At 45.2% G+C, this 16756-nt stretch overlaps 2 long non-coding RNA genes across 2 annotated transcripts; one reads left to right on the plus strand and one right to left on the minus strand.

The window, feature by feature from the left end:
• The first annotated feature begins 3135 nt into the window (after nt 1–3135).
• On the plus strand, nt 3136–5760 carry LOC144773587 (uncharacterized). Its single transcript, XR_013600015.1, has 2 exons — nt 3136–3233; nt 5496–5760. It is a non-coding gene; the product is annotated as an uncharacterized LOC144773587 (long non-coding RNA).
• On the minus strand, nt 3244–6294 carry LOC144773586 (uncharacterized). The gene is made up of 3 exons (XR_013600013.1): nt 6228–6294; nt 4850–4981; nt 3244–4143 (listed from the first exon to the last, which is right to left on the minus strand). It is a non-coding gene; the product is annotated as an uncharacterized LOC144773586 (long non-coding RNA).
• Between the last annotated feature and the right edge of the window lie 10462 nt (nt 6295–16756).

Below are 16756 nucleotides of genomic sequence, written 5' to 3' on the forward strand. Positions count from 1 at the left end.
CAACCACAACCACCGCCCGCAATAGGAGTTGTTCACCCACAACCACAACCACTTCCCGCAACAGTTGTTGAACAACCACAACCACCGCCCGCAACAGTTGTTGTTGAAAAACCCCAGCCCGCAATAGTACTTCCTCAAGAACAACAACCACCATCTCCGCACCAAATAGTAGTAGTTGTTCCTCCCGAAGTCGGGGCAGTTCAGGAAGTAGAGCCTCCTTCCGAGCAAGAAGAAGAGGAAGCCACTTCTGTAGGTGATCTATTTCCTTCGAATTCACCAAGGGAAAGGAGGGTTAGTGCATCGAGTTCTTCGCAAAGCATCCCTTCCGATGACCTTGATACGGATTGGCAGCCACAACTATCTGCGCATTCAAAGGAGAGACATCCCAAGAAGACCATGCTAGGAAAAAGGAAGTTTCCAGGCAGGCTTGAACTTATGGAGGTCGATGTAGGTGAGCAGGATACTGCTGGTGATAAAGACGGGTCTGACACTGTCATCATCACAAGCGTTATTCCTGGTGCAGAGGATGTAGAGACAAACATTTTCACCCTATCCAGAAATGCTGCAATGACTGATGAGCAGGTACCACGCATAACTCCTACACACTCAACACCCACAGTAACACCAGCTCCAATTTTTTCAACAGCGAAGGCCCGGCAGCATCCGACATCCAGCAGAAGCGCCACTTCAACAGAAGGAGGTAGTGGCAGTACTAGGACTGAGCTGTCCCATAGTCAAATTCCACAATCCTCCAGTCCATCCGGCATTGGCAGTGGGTCCTCCTCTTCCTATGGCAGGAGACAAAAGTTTACCTCCCCAGTGTGGGACTTCTTTACGGTTCACCCAGTTCAGGAGAACATTGCTGTATGCACCATTTGTCATGCCAATGTTAGTCGTGGTAAGCTTGGTACAAACTATGGGACTGGAGGCCAAACGACCCATTTGAAAAAAACACACGTGATCAGGTGGGAGAACCACCTTGCAAGCTTAAAAAATGTTAGCACTCGTGTTGGTGGGGATACAGTGGTACAAGGTCCACTCATGGTTGATCAGGAGGTAGAAGAAGAGGGAGACGATGACCTTCTATCTAGGAGTGGTACACAATCGACCCCTGTCGCCAGCACTGGAGTGGTAAAGACCACATCCTCCGCATCTGCAACTTCTCAGTGGCACCAGAGTCAGCTGGAAACACCAAGGAGTGCAAAGTCTGCGATGCAAGGTGGTCCGTCTAGCACAACTCAAAGACATGCAAAGCAGCTTACCATTCCTAGCATGTTAAGGCAGGAGGGAAAGTACGAGCGGAACCACCCAGTAGCACGTTTATACAATGCCAAACTTGCGAAAATGTTAGCACTGGACCTTCTCCCATTTTCATTTGTTGAGGCTGTTGGATTTCTGGAATTAGTGGCAACCCTCTGCCCAAAATGGAACGTTCCCAGTCGCTACTATTTTGCCCGAGTGGCTGTTCCAGCACTACACCACGATGTGCTGGAATTGATTGGGAAAGCCTTACAACAGAGTGTTGTCCATTGTATCCACCTGACAACAGACATGTGGAGCAGTTGCGATGCTACAGATTTCATGTGCATCACCGCACACTGGATCTCTTTTGCAGGTGTTAAAGACAAGTTAACTTCAGGCCTCCGTGACGTTGCTGGAATTTTTAATGATACGCGCAGACATGCAACTATAGCCATGTTTGGTATGGACAAAAGTCATACTGCTGAAAACATTTTGTCTGACTTTAATGACAAGGTCTTTGAATGGCTGAAACCAAGAGGCCTTAAGATTGGTTTTGTTTCCACCGACAATGGCAGTAATGTAGTGAAGGCAATGAGAGAAGGACATTATTTCAGGGTACCCTGTTTGGCACACTGCATAAACTTAGTCGTGCAAGACTTTCTGAAAAATGAAGCCAAAGTCAGCAACATAATGGCCATCTGCAGAAGAATATGCACGCACTTTAACCATTCTTTCAAAGGACGGAAGCTGCTACGGGTCATTCAGCAAGAGCATAGGTTGCCAGTCAAAGCACTGATACAGGAGGTCCCAACACGTTGGAACTCAACTTATTTCATGCTTGAGCGTCTCTTTGAGCAGTACATCCCACTGAATGCTTATGTCATGTCAAGAAGATTAGGGGATCCTACTGTTAATCTTAAAGCCCTGACCATTGAGATGTGGCAGTGGGACCTCATTAAATGCATCACAGAGATGCTACAACCCTTTGAGGTCTTCACACGTGCAGTTAGCAGGGAGGACTGTACTATGGGCCAAGCCATCCCATTGTTGTACATGCTTGAGCAACAGGTGAAGGAGGTCTGTGAAACATACGAAGGTGACGAACAAAAAGTTGATGCATATACCTTAGCCAAGGGCTTAGTCAACCGCTTGTGTGAAAATGTAAGGCTCAACAATATTGTGTCAGGTGAACATTACATAACTGCAACAATCTTGGATCCACGGTACAAATTATTTGTCAGCAGTAACAAAGTAATTCCATTTTCAGATGAGGATGTTGACAAGTACAAAACTTCCATAGCTGCGGAAGCTAATGAGTTAGAAACTGAACGGCTGTTACTTAAAGGCCTGCCACTGCCAGCCCAGGCCAGTCCAAGTACTCCTGACGCAAGTTCTTCACAGCGTGAGAGCAGTGCGTCTGCTTTCCAGCAGGCACCAACAGTACCAAAAGCAGCACCTACACGATCTGATTCAGCAGACCCAACCAAAAGCATAACTGCTTTTTTTATACAGAAAGGGATGGGTAAGTCCGTTGCTGTTGCAAAGGGAAAAGAGGACCAGCAAAGCCGAGCACCAATGAACATTGAGCGGATGGTTCAGGCCTATCTGGATGACACAACAGAGGTGTTCATGGAGCAAAGCCCATTGGTCTATTGGTATGAAAGAAGGAGACAGTGGCCAGTGCTGAGCAGGCTGGCGATAAAGTATCTGGCTTGTCCTGTAGCCAGTGTCTCCTCTGAGCGGGTTTTCAGTGCTGCTGGTGCCATTGTCACATCGAAAAGGACTAGTCTCTCCCCCAAAAGCGTGGAGCGGCTGACAATGATAAAAATGAATCAACGCTTCATACCACCAGACTATCAAGTACGTGAATCACCGCTGGATGAAGAAAGCGAGTGTGAAGAAGACGTCCTCACTACTGGGTTACATGACCTACTTCTGTCTGAACGCACAGAGTTTGAGGACGAGCTCCTCTTCCCTGACAACTAGGACAGGTATGTTAAAGGAATGATGCAATGCATTGCATAGGATTGTTTAGCCGACTCTGAGCAAATGTGCATGGAATTAAAGTATGCTAGTAGTAACTTCAGACTCACGTGATGGGCAATTTTCCCATGTTATTTAATAATATAAATTATTTATGCACTTGTGACCCTACTACTACAGGTGCAGTCAGTACTTAATTTATCGTTCGTAGTGCATGTTCATGTTGCACAACGTACATTATTTGGTGAAACAGTCCCCCCTCCACCCCCCCAACAAACACAAATGAACTTCAAATGTTTTCTTGTGAAAATAATATCTTTGTTTTATTTTTATATTTTAATAATGATAATAGAAAAATAAAATATATAACAAATGTAACCCCCTGACCCAGAGCTGTCCCTCCCTACCCTCCCCTAACCCCAACCAAATTTCAACCCAAATGTACACCCCAACTCCCACATCCCACCCACCAACAAAAGGATTAAAAAAGGGGCAAAAAACAGGGTCCATTTCAAAGCCGGCGGGCTTTCAGGTGTTTGTCCACCAGTATTTTGACACGCTCCTCTAGACCGTCCTCCTGCTTCTTCCGCCCCTCCTCCAACTTCGCTACCCGGCGGAGAATCTTTGCTTTGAAAGCACGGCACCTACACTTGCATGCATGTGGTTGTTGTTGTTGTTGTGGGGGGGCCGCCGAAGATGTAACAATGCGGCGGCGGGCGGCTGCCTGACCACGGCGACGTAGTCCTGCAGGCTTGGGGCCCGGGGCATTGGAAGAGGCAGCAGCTGCTGCCGCCGCCTCCTCCTCCTCCTCCTCGGCCTGATCCACCAGCCGGCGGTAGGCCTCTACAATTGCCTGCAGTTTCCGCTGCCGGGCCCGGACTGCCAACTCCTTCCTGGTTGGTTTTTGGGAAGGAGTAACTATAAAGAAAGAAACAGAATTGTTAATCCAAACTCCCCGCAAATCAAGAACACAACATTGATTCAACACATAGTGGGCGGCACAGTAGCACTAGCAAGCAAGCTGAGTACCAGAAATAGTGTTGCGTCTATCTTGAACATTCTACAGCCTCTATTAATTTTTCGGACTTTTTGTCACGGCTTTATGTCTGCCCTATTAGCATGGGTGTACTTCAACGGTCACACACATTAGAACGAACACCTGTCTTTTACATATCTCCTTTTGTTCCGGGAAGGCGGGAACACTCTCAAAGTAACATTAATTAACAGGGGGCAGCTAGTAGCACATGTCTAGTAAAGACTATAATACTTTATACCGCGCAACAAACCTTATTTGGTTTGTGTTTCACCAGCAACGACCCATGCACCCAGTCGTCCCCTCCTTCCCTTGCCTTTGGGTTTGCCCAAAACACCGCAGCTGCTGAGACTATCCACTAACCACCGGTATTGGGTGTGTCTCCCAACCACGCTGGCAGCTGTGTTTTCCCCTTTACATGCTTTAACAACAACCCATGCATCCGACTGCTATCAGGCACTTGCATTACTGTAGTGGTAATGCTTAGCATGCTAATGACAAGTAAAGGTAACATATATTTTCCAGTAGAGTACAGTGAGAAAGTTTTCCCCTCCCACCAAGTAATGCAGATCACTATTGAATGTAACTTACCATCGCCCGCCGCTGTTGGCTCCCCCCCCACTGCTGCTGGTGTAGGTGCCTCTGTTCCTCCTGTCCCCGCCGGGAGCGCTGAAGCAGCGCCGCTGTCCCCGTCGGCACTGGTCGATGGTAAGGGTTCTGCACCTATAAAAATAAGTACGCCTTTTTAGATGGATGCACAGCCCCCTTTGTACTTGTTCACCAAGAATGGAGTTCTTCAAAACAGTTAAGTCCAACGTACGTAATCAGTATGAGTCCACATTGCATAGTACAGCAGAGTCACTACACATATTATTAGCATTCATTGTTATGGTATGGTACCCAAGCTCATCTCATCTGTCCTGCTACTCTAGTCCTTGGAAATTGGAAGTGAACTATGTAACCTTTGTACATCAATGTATCCAGTTTTGCGCATGTGTTAACTCGCAGCTTGTTGCGCAGTACGAGAAGACGCTCTGGGGCAACACATCATTGTTCAATGCATACACCTGAAGAGGTGGGAAAGTAAAAGGGCCCGTATTTAAGTTTTCTATGTGGATTGTGGGATACAGTTTGCTTACAGGTTACACAACTTCTTTTTAGCATGGCTGCATAAAACTGGCATAAATGTATTTAATACTGTCTAACGTGCACCACTTTTGTCATTATTTTTCGGCAGGTGAGAAGATTGCCTTCTACGAAGCGGACATTTCCATAGCTTACAAAAAAAGAGGAATATCTGACCAGTATACGTTGGTGAGAGGTCTCCGATAGTTGCCACATTTCCCTATTGTGCACTAGTAGCTGTACAAATGTTGATTACTTTATTATGCCTGTTTTAACTCTGGATTTTTTCTGGTGGGCCCTTCAACGTATTGGACGGAAGCACTTAAAAACATTGATGTTACTTACTTACTTCTAACAAAATAAAGCTTTTGAATGACCACTTTGACTCTGAAGTTTATTTTCAGTGTCTGTTGTCTTAGAGACTCACACGAGTGAGTGAGCAAAAGGGGGTTTCTTAGGTAACGGTTTGTGTCCTAAAAGCATTCGGCATCTTGGTATTGGGGTTCAGGAGTGTGATTTGAACAATAGACCAATGACTCAGGCCATATAGGCTGACGTTCAGTGAATTGTGCGTTCCTCAGAGTTCTGTGACTGAGGTGTAAGTAAGGTCCAACCTGCCTATCAGTACCAACAACATCCAATTTTCGTGTGCATAGTTACATAGTTGTGTAATATGTATATAACTCCATAGGAGATAGAAGAATACCCACAAGACTAGTAGTGGTATACTAACGTTTACAAAAATACTAGACAAACATCATTCTGGATGCCTACTTGGTTGCTGTCAATTGACAAAGCACTGCAGACACATTACAGAGGAAAAAACAAGCACTGTTGGACTTACTGGGGACAGCAGCAGGATCCTCAGTAGAGGAGCTCTGTGTAACTGGTGGTTCACCCGCCGACTCGGTCCCTGTATTCTGCTTGCCCCTGGATTCTGTGGTTCATGTAAAAATTAAAATAATAAACATAGATAAATACATTGAGTGATGTGAAACATAGACATAATTGCAAATCACACTGCTACAGTGGAACAGAGCCGGAGGCAACAAATCCATGCCAGGGGCCACAACGCAAATATGTATCCATCCTTAGAGTATTATTACATTAAGGATATCTATTGGTGCGGTGGCCCCTGAAGTTTGGTGCCCCTGTGCAGTTGCACAGCTTGCACATGCCCCCTAGAGCCGGCCCTGGCTGAGGTAAGAAGAACAAAGTAACGTTGGCATTCTTTGCAAGAAAAGGATTCCATTCATGCAGAAGAGAAGGCCGTGAAAAAAATGCTACAATATGCAAACAACGTACAATTAATAATTATCCATCCACCGCTATTTCACTGACGGACAAAGGAAGGACAAGACTCTATTAATAGCATTAACTAACTCCAGTTCTCAGCAATAAAGAAAATCTCACATCAATAAACAGCAACAGCTAGCGCCAAGTTGAAACAACACGCAAGAGCCAGTGAAGAAGAAGAACACTGTCATACAATGACAGTAGATATACCGGAATACATCGCAAATGTAACTAGGGGCAACAGTCATCGCGTTACTTATTCAGCCAATATTTACAAAGATACAATAACAATATTTAGACAACTATATATCTATATATGTATATATATATATATATATATATAATCTATATGTATATAAATATATATATATATATATATATATATATATATATATATACACACTTTATTTTTGGGGTAGCCACTCACCAAGACCCACAACCTCCACACCAAGCAGGTCCAACAGGTCCTGCTCCCGGTCCAAAATGTCGGCCCAGCGGTGGGACAGCTGATGGTGGGTACGCCGGATACCGGAGCAGCGGAAGACTGCACGGCGCACCTTCGCCCACCGCCGGAGACGCTCTTCAATGTGCTGGTATCCGGAGCCGGGCCTGCCGCCTGCTGCCAAAGTCAAGGGGAGGTGACGTTGGATAAAAAAGACCAGGGCGGCCAACTCCTCCTCCCCAAAAAGTTGGCGGGGCGTCACTCCTGCCGGGCGCATTCTGCCGCAAGGCAGCCTGGTTTTTTTAGGCACAGCCGCCTTGCCCTTTGAGCCGCCGATTCTGCTGGCACCCTTCACCATGGTTCTGGGTGGAGGGGAGAAGGAAAGTTGAAGACAAAAAGGTTAGGGGAAGAAAGAAGAAAGATAAAAGAAGGAAGTAATATAAAACAAGAGAAAAGTTGCAAAAAAAGTGGTAAAAGTAAAAATAAAATGAGAAATATAAACCTAGGCACAGACAGAAATAGGTAAGAAGTAAAGAAAGTTAGAAAAACTGAGGGAAAAGACCAGGATGGAAGAGATAGGAGTGAGATGCTGAAGTAGGCCCAAAACCATAGCCAGAGTGTGAAATCGAAGATGGCTCTGCCCGTCGCGACCGCCGCGGTAAGTTCGCGCGATATTTGACGCGATCACGCACTTTGGCAGTGCGAACGAGAAGATGAGTTCCCGAACATGTCTAACACAACGCGAACACGTTACTTGTGACCCGGAACCGGAAATAAGGGAACGCAAGCGGGCGGGACAAACCTCATTGAGTAACTTAGCGCGCTAGCTATCGCGAGCATGCAGGCAGCGCCCCGAACACGCGCACCGCGCTCCCGAAGACGAAAAACGGCGCGCGAACGGGTCTAGCAACCTACTACGCATGTCCGCGGAGCTACACGTAGCTCGCGGAGTGCAAGTGCGTCTTCGCGTAGCTTCGCGGAGTGCGGCTACGCGAACTACGCCCAGGGTTAACTGTGATACGTCTACCGTCAGCTTTATCTTTTTCTCTAGCTATTGCGGTTTGAACTGCATGAACAATGTTTTCTTTAATGCTGAACTTCTTTTCAGCTTCTGTGTACAAGTGTGATTTGAATGCAATTGGTACCTTTTCTCCCTCATTAGAGGTCAGGTATGTGAATCCGCATCTTCCTGGGATGACTCGAATCACAAGATTGCGTGTGTTATCACGTGTTTCTAATTTTGTTTTAATTAACATGTCTGTTTGTAAGGATCTCAAAATTTCTGTGTGTATTTGAGTCCAATTGGTTCTTTTAAAATCTGGTTTTATTAGATCATAAAGGGGCTTGACCCTTTCTGCGTAATTTGCAATGTATGTTCTTCCGAAATTTAGGAAGCCTAGAATTGACTGTAAGTTTTTTAGTGTTCTAGGTGCTTGGAGTACGGCACATTTCTCTAGGAAATTGTCAGCCAGGCTTTTGCCTTCACTTGATAATTCATATCCTAAGAACAGGACTGTTAGATGGGCAATTCTAGATTTTTTAAAGTTGAATTTGTAACCCTCTGCTGCGAACCCAAGTATTATGGTGTTCACTCTCTTCAAGTGAGTATCCAAGTCATCATCTGTTAGGTATATGTCGTCGACATAAGATAATGCTTCGTCATCATATGTTTGTAGTAATTCTGTTACTCTCGCTGAGAATACTCCTGGGCTGTTCTTGTACCCCTGGGCTAACCGACAGAATTGTTTTTGAGTGCCATTTATTGAGAACGAAGACAAATATCTGCTCTCTGGTGCTATGTTTTGACAAAAGAATCCATTAGAGATGTCTAATGTTGTTTTGTATTTTTTGCGCACTATGTTATTCATTAGTGCAGTACTATGTGAGTTTTGCACTGCAAAAGTTTTGCAACATGAGTTAAGGTGTCGGTAATCCAAAACTAGACGATATGAATTGTCTGGTTTGGAGACCGGAAACAAAGGGTTGTTCATTTGTGAGGTGCAAGTTTCAATCACCCCCTGGTATTCTAATTGATCTAGGATTTCTTTTACCTGTTTTTTAGCTTCTTGCTTAATTGGGTACTGTCTTTGTGCAGTAGGTTGCGTTTTTAACTGGATTTTGTGAGGAGGAGAGTCCTCATCCCATCCTACATGATTTTTATATAAAGCAGGAGCTTGAGCTACTGCCCACTTTCTAGCAAGTGTGTATTTTTTATGAATTGGGATATGATTTGAGAAGGCAGGCATAATTATTTCTTCGCCATGAGGGCAGTCCCTGACAAACTCTGGTGGCCAGTCTTTTTCAGCTAGAAGGATGTCATAGCCCTTGGAGAGATTATCCCAAAATAGTCCCCTTATTTTTCTAGTCTTATCCCCCTCTATACGTAATGTTATTTCATATATTTTGTGAGGTTTGCTAACTCTGGTGTCTGCAGTTTCCACTTGAAGGTATTCATTCGTGTCCACTGTCTCCAGATGATTCATAAGGACTTTGCGAGCTATGCTCACTTCTGCTGCGCTGTCTAGCATTGTCTGAGCCCATTCTCCGTTTTTCAGTTGTGTCCTCAGTATTCTCGTCATTATTAACTACTTTAATACTGGCTACCTTCTTTTTTGGAAATTGTAATTTCTTTTTTAGATGAGCAGGTTCCTTGTCTTTGGACTTGGCGTGCTCTTCTCTTTGTTCTGATCGTCCTCTTCTTTCCGATTTCTGCGAGGAAGTCTGAAAAGATTGAGAGGGACGTGTATCAATGTCTTGATATCTATCAGGCTTCTTTATATTATCCCTATTTCTAAGGTTATATCTTTTCCCAGAGGGGTCACTTTGGGGTGACCTGTGTCTTAGGTTCGGAGATTTTTCTCTCCGCCGAGGAGACCTTCCTCTGGACTGGAATCTCTTTTCTTTAGGATTGGATTGTTTGTTTCCATCCCAGCTCTTTTTTTGTGATGTTGAATTATTATTAAAAAATATTTTTGCGGGATTTTCAATCAGTTGTGGTTTTACTGGTATTCCACCTAAACTATCTTTACCTAGTTCCTCATAGGACTTTTCTATAATTCCGGCAATTTCAGCTGGTTGGTCTGCTATATCTGTCTCTTTTAACCTCTGGCGGATCGCCACGTTTGCTGCTTCTCCCTTGATGTTAGCTAATAATATAGCCGAGACCTGCTTGAAGTCTTTTAGTAATTTCATACCAAGAGTTAAAGCTGGTTCTGGACCGTATTCATCTTGAATTTGTTTTAGCACATCTGGTATTACCGAGATGGATGGAACACCGTGCGTTTTTGTGTAGATGGAAGCAAAGACTGTACCCCAAGTGTCACAGTCCTCCACGTGTGGTGCGATTCCCATTGGAAGACAGATAGTCAGAATCCTGTGTTTTTCTAACGGGGTGGTGTCTGGAAACACCGCCTCTATTTGGGTGATTTTTTGTGCTAACCAGAATGGTATTTGTTCCCGTTTAGCTGGTACTTTACCCAGGCAGGATTGTATGTTCTGTGGTGTGATTTTATTTGTGTTCCCCTGCTGAGGGGTCAGCTGTGGAATTTTAATTGCTGGTTGGATTGTTGAAGTCCGCATTACATACTGGACTAATTGTCTATGTAACTTTATTAATTGTTTCAGCTGTGTTAACAGCTCTGGTGCAGGCATTCTTTCAATGTCTGGATGTGGTGTGTATCCGGCTAGGACCGGCCACGTTGCTCCTGGTCTACCTAAGGGACCGAGCCTGGTAATGTGATTATTGTGTTTTAGGGCGCCATTAAACAAGAGCAGGTGCTCTTGAAATTTAAGTGGTACTTCCACCTCCTCGAAAGGAGTGTACTCATTAGGAGGTTCCTCTGTTTTGTAATAGTGGAAGTGCTTTGTTACAGCGTTTGCTGCTGGAAAGTGTATCCATGAATAGAACACCTCTGTCTGCCGATATTCGTGTGCCTCAATTACGAATATGACTGTGCCACCTCTAGGTGTCAGTCCATTTTCTATAAGTTTTAAAGTTATAGATTTTCTTGTGTTGACCGGGATGATTATTATATCCGGGTCTGCGTCTTGCATAGCAGTATCAGCTGCTGCGAGTTCAGTTGCTATTCTAACTGCCTCTCTTTCATCATCACTGTCTACCATTTTACCGACAGGAAGGTTTTACCGTTTGTTTGCAGATCAGGTTCTTATGGAAACAAAGATTAGATGCACAATATTTTGGAACAGTGTATCCTTCAACGTTGACTAAACCAAGAACCATACATAGGAGTTTCCTCCTGCGAGGTCTGGCGGATATTACCTTTCACCCACTCCAGACGTCTTTGGAGTATTATGGGAAAAAAGGGGTCTGAGTGAAAAAGCACGACTGAGTTACTCTAATTGTCTTACGTTAGTTTTATCGCCTTATCCAAACGCGTTGGGCGCCATGTAGTGTAGTTCCTATTATCCCAATAGGCTCTGCGCATTGGAATAATACCTTCAATAGTATAGGCCTAGACCAGACGTTAACTAGGTCTTCTATTGTCGATATTAGACTTAAAGTTTTGGGTTTGTCAGCTAGCTCAGAGTTCACTAGAAACTTTCTCGAATAGGCAAGGAGGAGTTGAACCTCCCTGGATAGACAAGAAGGGATTTAGTTTCTGACAACCATAGAACATGACAACTTTGTTCTCCCCTAATCAAGAGTGTATCTCTAGAGTCGTGTGAAAACAAAAGACGACTTATTTTACTCAGTCAGTACGTGCATTCTTAGTCTCACCAGATTGTAGAGAAAACGAAGAGACGGGCGTGTTCAATAAAAGATGTTATTTATTGATCAGTCTCTTTTCTCATACAAGAGAAATGAATCGATATTATTGCAATACTTATGGTTAAGTAAAGTGCATACAATAAAAGCAGAAGTATAAAATAATACTGTAAAAACATTGATATGGTTTCTAAGCCATATGATGGTTTAAAATGGATAAAATAGATACATACACATATACATTTGACTAATCGTACTCAACTGGTGTTTCTAACTACGCCTACCCCAGTGTACCTGACCTAAGCCTAATACGTGGGCAGGGATAGAAAGTAGCAGTTTAAGTTAAGTTTGTTTTGCCAAGTGACTGACTCAAGAATTCTCTGCGAGGGGTTATTCAGTTCTGTACCTGGAATTTAGGATGAATGAGGGATGGTATCTCTCGTCTCTGGTCTCGATATTCCAAGCTGCCTGCGAGGGCTGCTCGGAAGCGCCGGAGCTGGATTTCTCGGCAGGAGAAAGCAGCGTCTCGTTTTCAGCGCGTCAGGAAGGCGGGGCTGCGCCAGCGGGGTCTGCTCTGCTCTGGGCTTCGGCAAGTCTGGCTGCTCCGATCTCGTCACCACCGCGTGTGTTTGCATAGGGCAATATCGGTAATATTTATACCTTTAAGGTGCCGAGATTGACGTAAGGATGGACATAGATACGTCAATAAGGATGTCATACGACCTGGTCGTTAGCACATTCTTTTGCTGAAGTTCTCTGTGAAATCAAAACAATGGCCTCAGGGTTTTTCCCAGGTTGTCATAGGTTTGATTTGTTTTGAGAACTCCGTATGCCTTATCAGGGGCTGGAGGAATATCGCTTATCTAATTAGATGGCAAGCGTTATGACCTAATCAGATAACACGTTCCTGTGCCGTAGTGTGGCTTAATCAGATAACGGTTTCTGCATCATGGGGGTTTTCTGCCTCATGGGATGGCTGCTAGTTAACTTGTTAACCAGAATAGGGTCAGGAATAGGGGGATCGATACAGAACCTATAGGAATACATCACAATACTTCCCAGGTTCTGCGTAGGTTGCATTGGCTGCCCGTTAAACAACGCATACAATTCAAAACCCTCTGTCTAACTCATAAAATGCTCTACCGCCTTGCCCCCCAAATCCTACAGGGCCTCTGTTCCTTCTATGTTCCATCGCGGGCTCTCCGCTCTGCAGACCTCTCTCTGGCATGTACTATCAAGATTCGGAGGTGCAGAGCAGTTGGCCGGTCATTCAGGTATCTCGCTCCAAAACTCTGGAATTCCATTCCCTTAAGCATACGCACTATCTCTAACCATCTTCTCTTCCGAAAACACATCAAAACCTGGTTGTTTTCTTCTGCTTAGGATTTCCTGGTGATTTGGCACTTACACCTCCATTTGGCCGCACTATAATTAGGTATGTCCGCAAGCGCTGGGACGCCCTGTTGCTGGGGTAGCCATGTGCAATATAAATAAATAAATATAACATAACATAACATCCTCGCGTCCACGCACCATCCAGTGTTATTTCTCGCATTTACCACCTCACAGCTGTCCAGCCCCCCCTGCACTTCTCAATGGTGGCTGCTGTGCACCCATGCACAGCGGGTGTACCACTTGTGTGCCAAAGGCACATACGTAGTTACGACGCATGCCATAACATTGTATTCCATTCCAATGCATACTAATACTAGGCACATTGCAACAGTAGCGAGGGTGTTGCATAGCGCAGACATAAAGATAACTGTTCCCACTTAAGTGAGTGCAACCCAAAACTAAGCTTTGCATCACAAACCCATCCGTGAACCCAGGAATTCCTTTTTTGAGCCCCCAAAACAAACACAAAAATCACATTTGAGACAGATACACACCCCATTTTTCGTATTTTATCCTAACGAACACCCCATTTTCCATATTTAACCCCAAAATACACCCTGTTAGACCTGACATCATTGGCGTGAGTCTCCCTTCCATTTTTTGACGGATTGCCTCCTCTGTTTTGATATGTTTTTGCTGGTTATATGTTTTGGGCACTGGCCACTGCTAATCAGTGCCAAAGTGCAAGTGCTCCCTATGTTAAATTGAGTTACTAATTGGTTACTCCATGATTTGGTTATTTTCATTTACCATCATCCCCTAGTACAGTGCACCATGTGTGCCCCGGCCTTGTAGATCAAATGCTGCTGGTGGACTTGCAGCACTGGTTGTGCCACCCAGAGAAGCAGCTTGTAAAGTGTGTCTCAGGCCTGCCATTGCAAGGCCTGTATGCAGTCTAGCACTGCCATGTCAACTTGGTCAAGTACACCCACTTGCCAGTCCCTAAACCTTCCCTTTGCTTCATATTAGACACCCCTATGGTAGGCCCAAGGGCAGGGTGCATTGTAAATATAAGGTAGGACATTTCCTGATGCGTGTAGCATGTCCTAATAGTGAATTACAGCCATTTTTGTTTTTCACTACTGAAGGCTACCTGTTCTCCATAGGTTCGAATGGGCAGTTAGATTATTACATTCTTATAATCCTAACTGACTCAGGGAACAAGGTAGAAATTCAAGTTTAGTATGCCTGAGCTCAGAATAATAAAATACATCTTTTAGTAAAGTTGGTTTTAATATTCTGTGTTTGGAAATACCACTTTTAGAAAGCAGGTATTTCCTTGCCTTACTATCCAGACCTGCCTCAGCTAGGTTGTGTATTCCTTTGTCTGGTTTTGTGAGTGACAGGGCTGGGGGATTCCAGGAGACAGGCTGAGTCACCCAGTGGTGAATAGAGAGATCTGCATCCAGATGGGAGGGAGGAGTGCACCTGAACTCTGAATAGGGCTGTGCCTGCCTTCCACAATGCTGGCTCCACCCCCTGGGGAGCGGCTGATGTCTCTGCCCTGCACATTGAAAATAGAGAAGGATTCCTGTCAACAAAGTGCTCCAGGACTGTACTTGCCTTCCACAATGCTGGCTCCACCTCCTGTGGGGCGCTGATGTTTCTGCCCTGCACTGTGAAAGGAAAGGAGAAGTCTGGTAAACAGAGTGCTCAGGAACTGGGCTGGACTAGGCAAAGGCCCTCCTGGCCTCAGAGAACAAAGGATTTGGGGTATAAATATTGGGACCCAGTCCCAAGGAATTTAGATCACTTCTGGAACAAGAAACCTTTCTGCCATGTAGAAGAACCAAAGAAGCTGCAGGAGTTTGGACTGACCCTCCGCCAGTGTGCTGTTTGCTGGGTTGGCCTGCAGTGGTTGCTTCATTGCCAAGGGAAAGGAGACGGAACTTTTAAGGACTTTCATCTACAGAATATTCTCCAAGGGCTTGAACTGTGCTTGCCTCCTGTTGAAGTCTCAGGGCCAAAAGACTTCACCTCCAGCTCCCTCCTGAATTTCCTTGCTGGGAATTCTGACTCCAGTCACTTGCGTGCTGCTGGAAGCGCGAAGCATCGAGAAGAAGCGTGTCACCGCCGCAGCTGAAATCATCGCAACGCTGGAGAAACGAGCCATCGCCGCATCTCCCTCGAAGCGTGTGTTCATCGAAGCTGCCTGCTTTCGCATCACCGGAGAAGCGTGACGCCATCGAGAGAGTCGCCATCGCATCACCGGGGAGGCGTGTCGCAGGGCCTGTCACGGCTCCAAAGTCGTCGCCTGGCTGCCAGGGCGTCATCGCATCGTCATCGTATCGCCGCATCAAGGGCGCCATCTTCTCACATCGCAACCGGATCATCGCATCGCATCAAGGCGCCATCTTGCGCACCGCAACAGGCCCGCAGGCTGAGAATCTACGCATCACCTCCGCACCGGTAAGGCTCACGACGAGTCCATACTCTGCGCAAGCATTTAGGAAGGACCCAACCGTTCCCCCGGGTCACGGAACCGACGCATCTCCCCTTCTGCGAGCCTTTTTGTTTACTTTGCGTTACGCACCCAGGTACTTTGTTGAGAACTTTGTCGCATTTACCATCAACTTGAACTAAGAGACTTTAATCATCTTTTAAGTAATCTTAAGTGTAGTATTGTGGATTTTTGTTGTTTGTGGTCTTGTGTTAAGTCTATATAAAGAATACTTACTTTTATAAAACCTGTGTTGTGTCCATTTGTAGTATTTTCACTGTATTTCTGTGTATATTCACAAATGCTTAACACACTGCCTCTGTGATAAGCCTGTCTGCTCGTGCCAAGCTACCAAGGGGGTTAGCAGGGGTTATTAAGGAGTGTAATCCCCTTATCCTGACTTAGAAGTAAGGGTCCCTATTTGGACAAAGGTGAATACCATTGCCAACTAGAGACCCCCAGATCTAACATTGGTGGTCAGCGGTGAGGATTTGGACCTTGCATTTGTGTTTCATATACAGTGATTGGTGCACACTACTAGTGAGTGCAGACCAAATGCGACCACGTAATTTTTTTTAGAATCCTTTTTCCTTGGAACTGTTATTTTTCCTGAAGACTCCCAAGTTTTTACTCCCATGAGTAAACCAAAATCTGTTGCATCTATGGATCTTGATTTTGAGGAAGAGAGGTTGGAAACCTACACTGTGAAACAGCTCAAGTATCTCTGCAGGAAATTGAAAGTTGCTACACCAGGCATTTCTAAAAAGGAAGACTACCAAAAGGCGCTGAGGGCCTGGGTAGAAGCAAGAAATGTCCCTGATCTTGTGGTGGAGCCAGTTGGGGATGCAGATGGGCAAATTGATGGGCCGGAGTTTCCTGCTAGGGGAGGGGTGCCGTCCCCACCTTGCAGCAGCATCTCTTTCAAAGACCTGCCCCCAGACAGCTGGAAGACAGGGAGAGAAATAGGGCACTGAAGCTGGAGTTGGCTAACCTTAAGATGGAGGCTCAGAGGGAAACAGAGAATAACAGTTTGTCTTTGGAAAGAGAGAGAATGAGAATGGAGCATGAGAGAAT

This window comes from Lissotriton helveticus, chromosome 8, assembly GCF_964261635.1.
Source record: "Lissotriton helveticus chromosome 8, aLisHel1.1, whole genome shotgun sequence".
In the NCBI taxonomy this organism is placed as follows: Eukaryota; Metazoa; Chordata; class Amphibia; order Caudata; family Salamandridae; genus Lissotriton; species Lissotriton helveticus.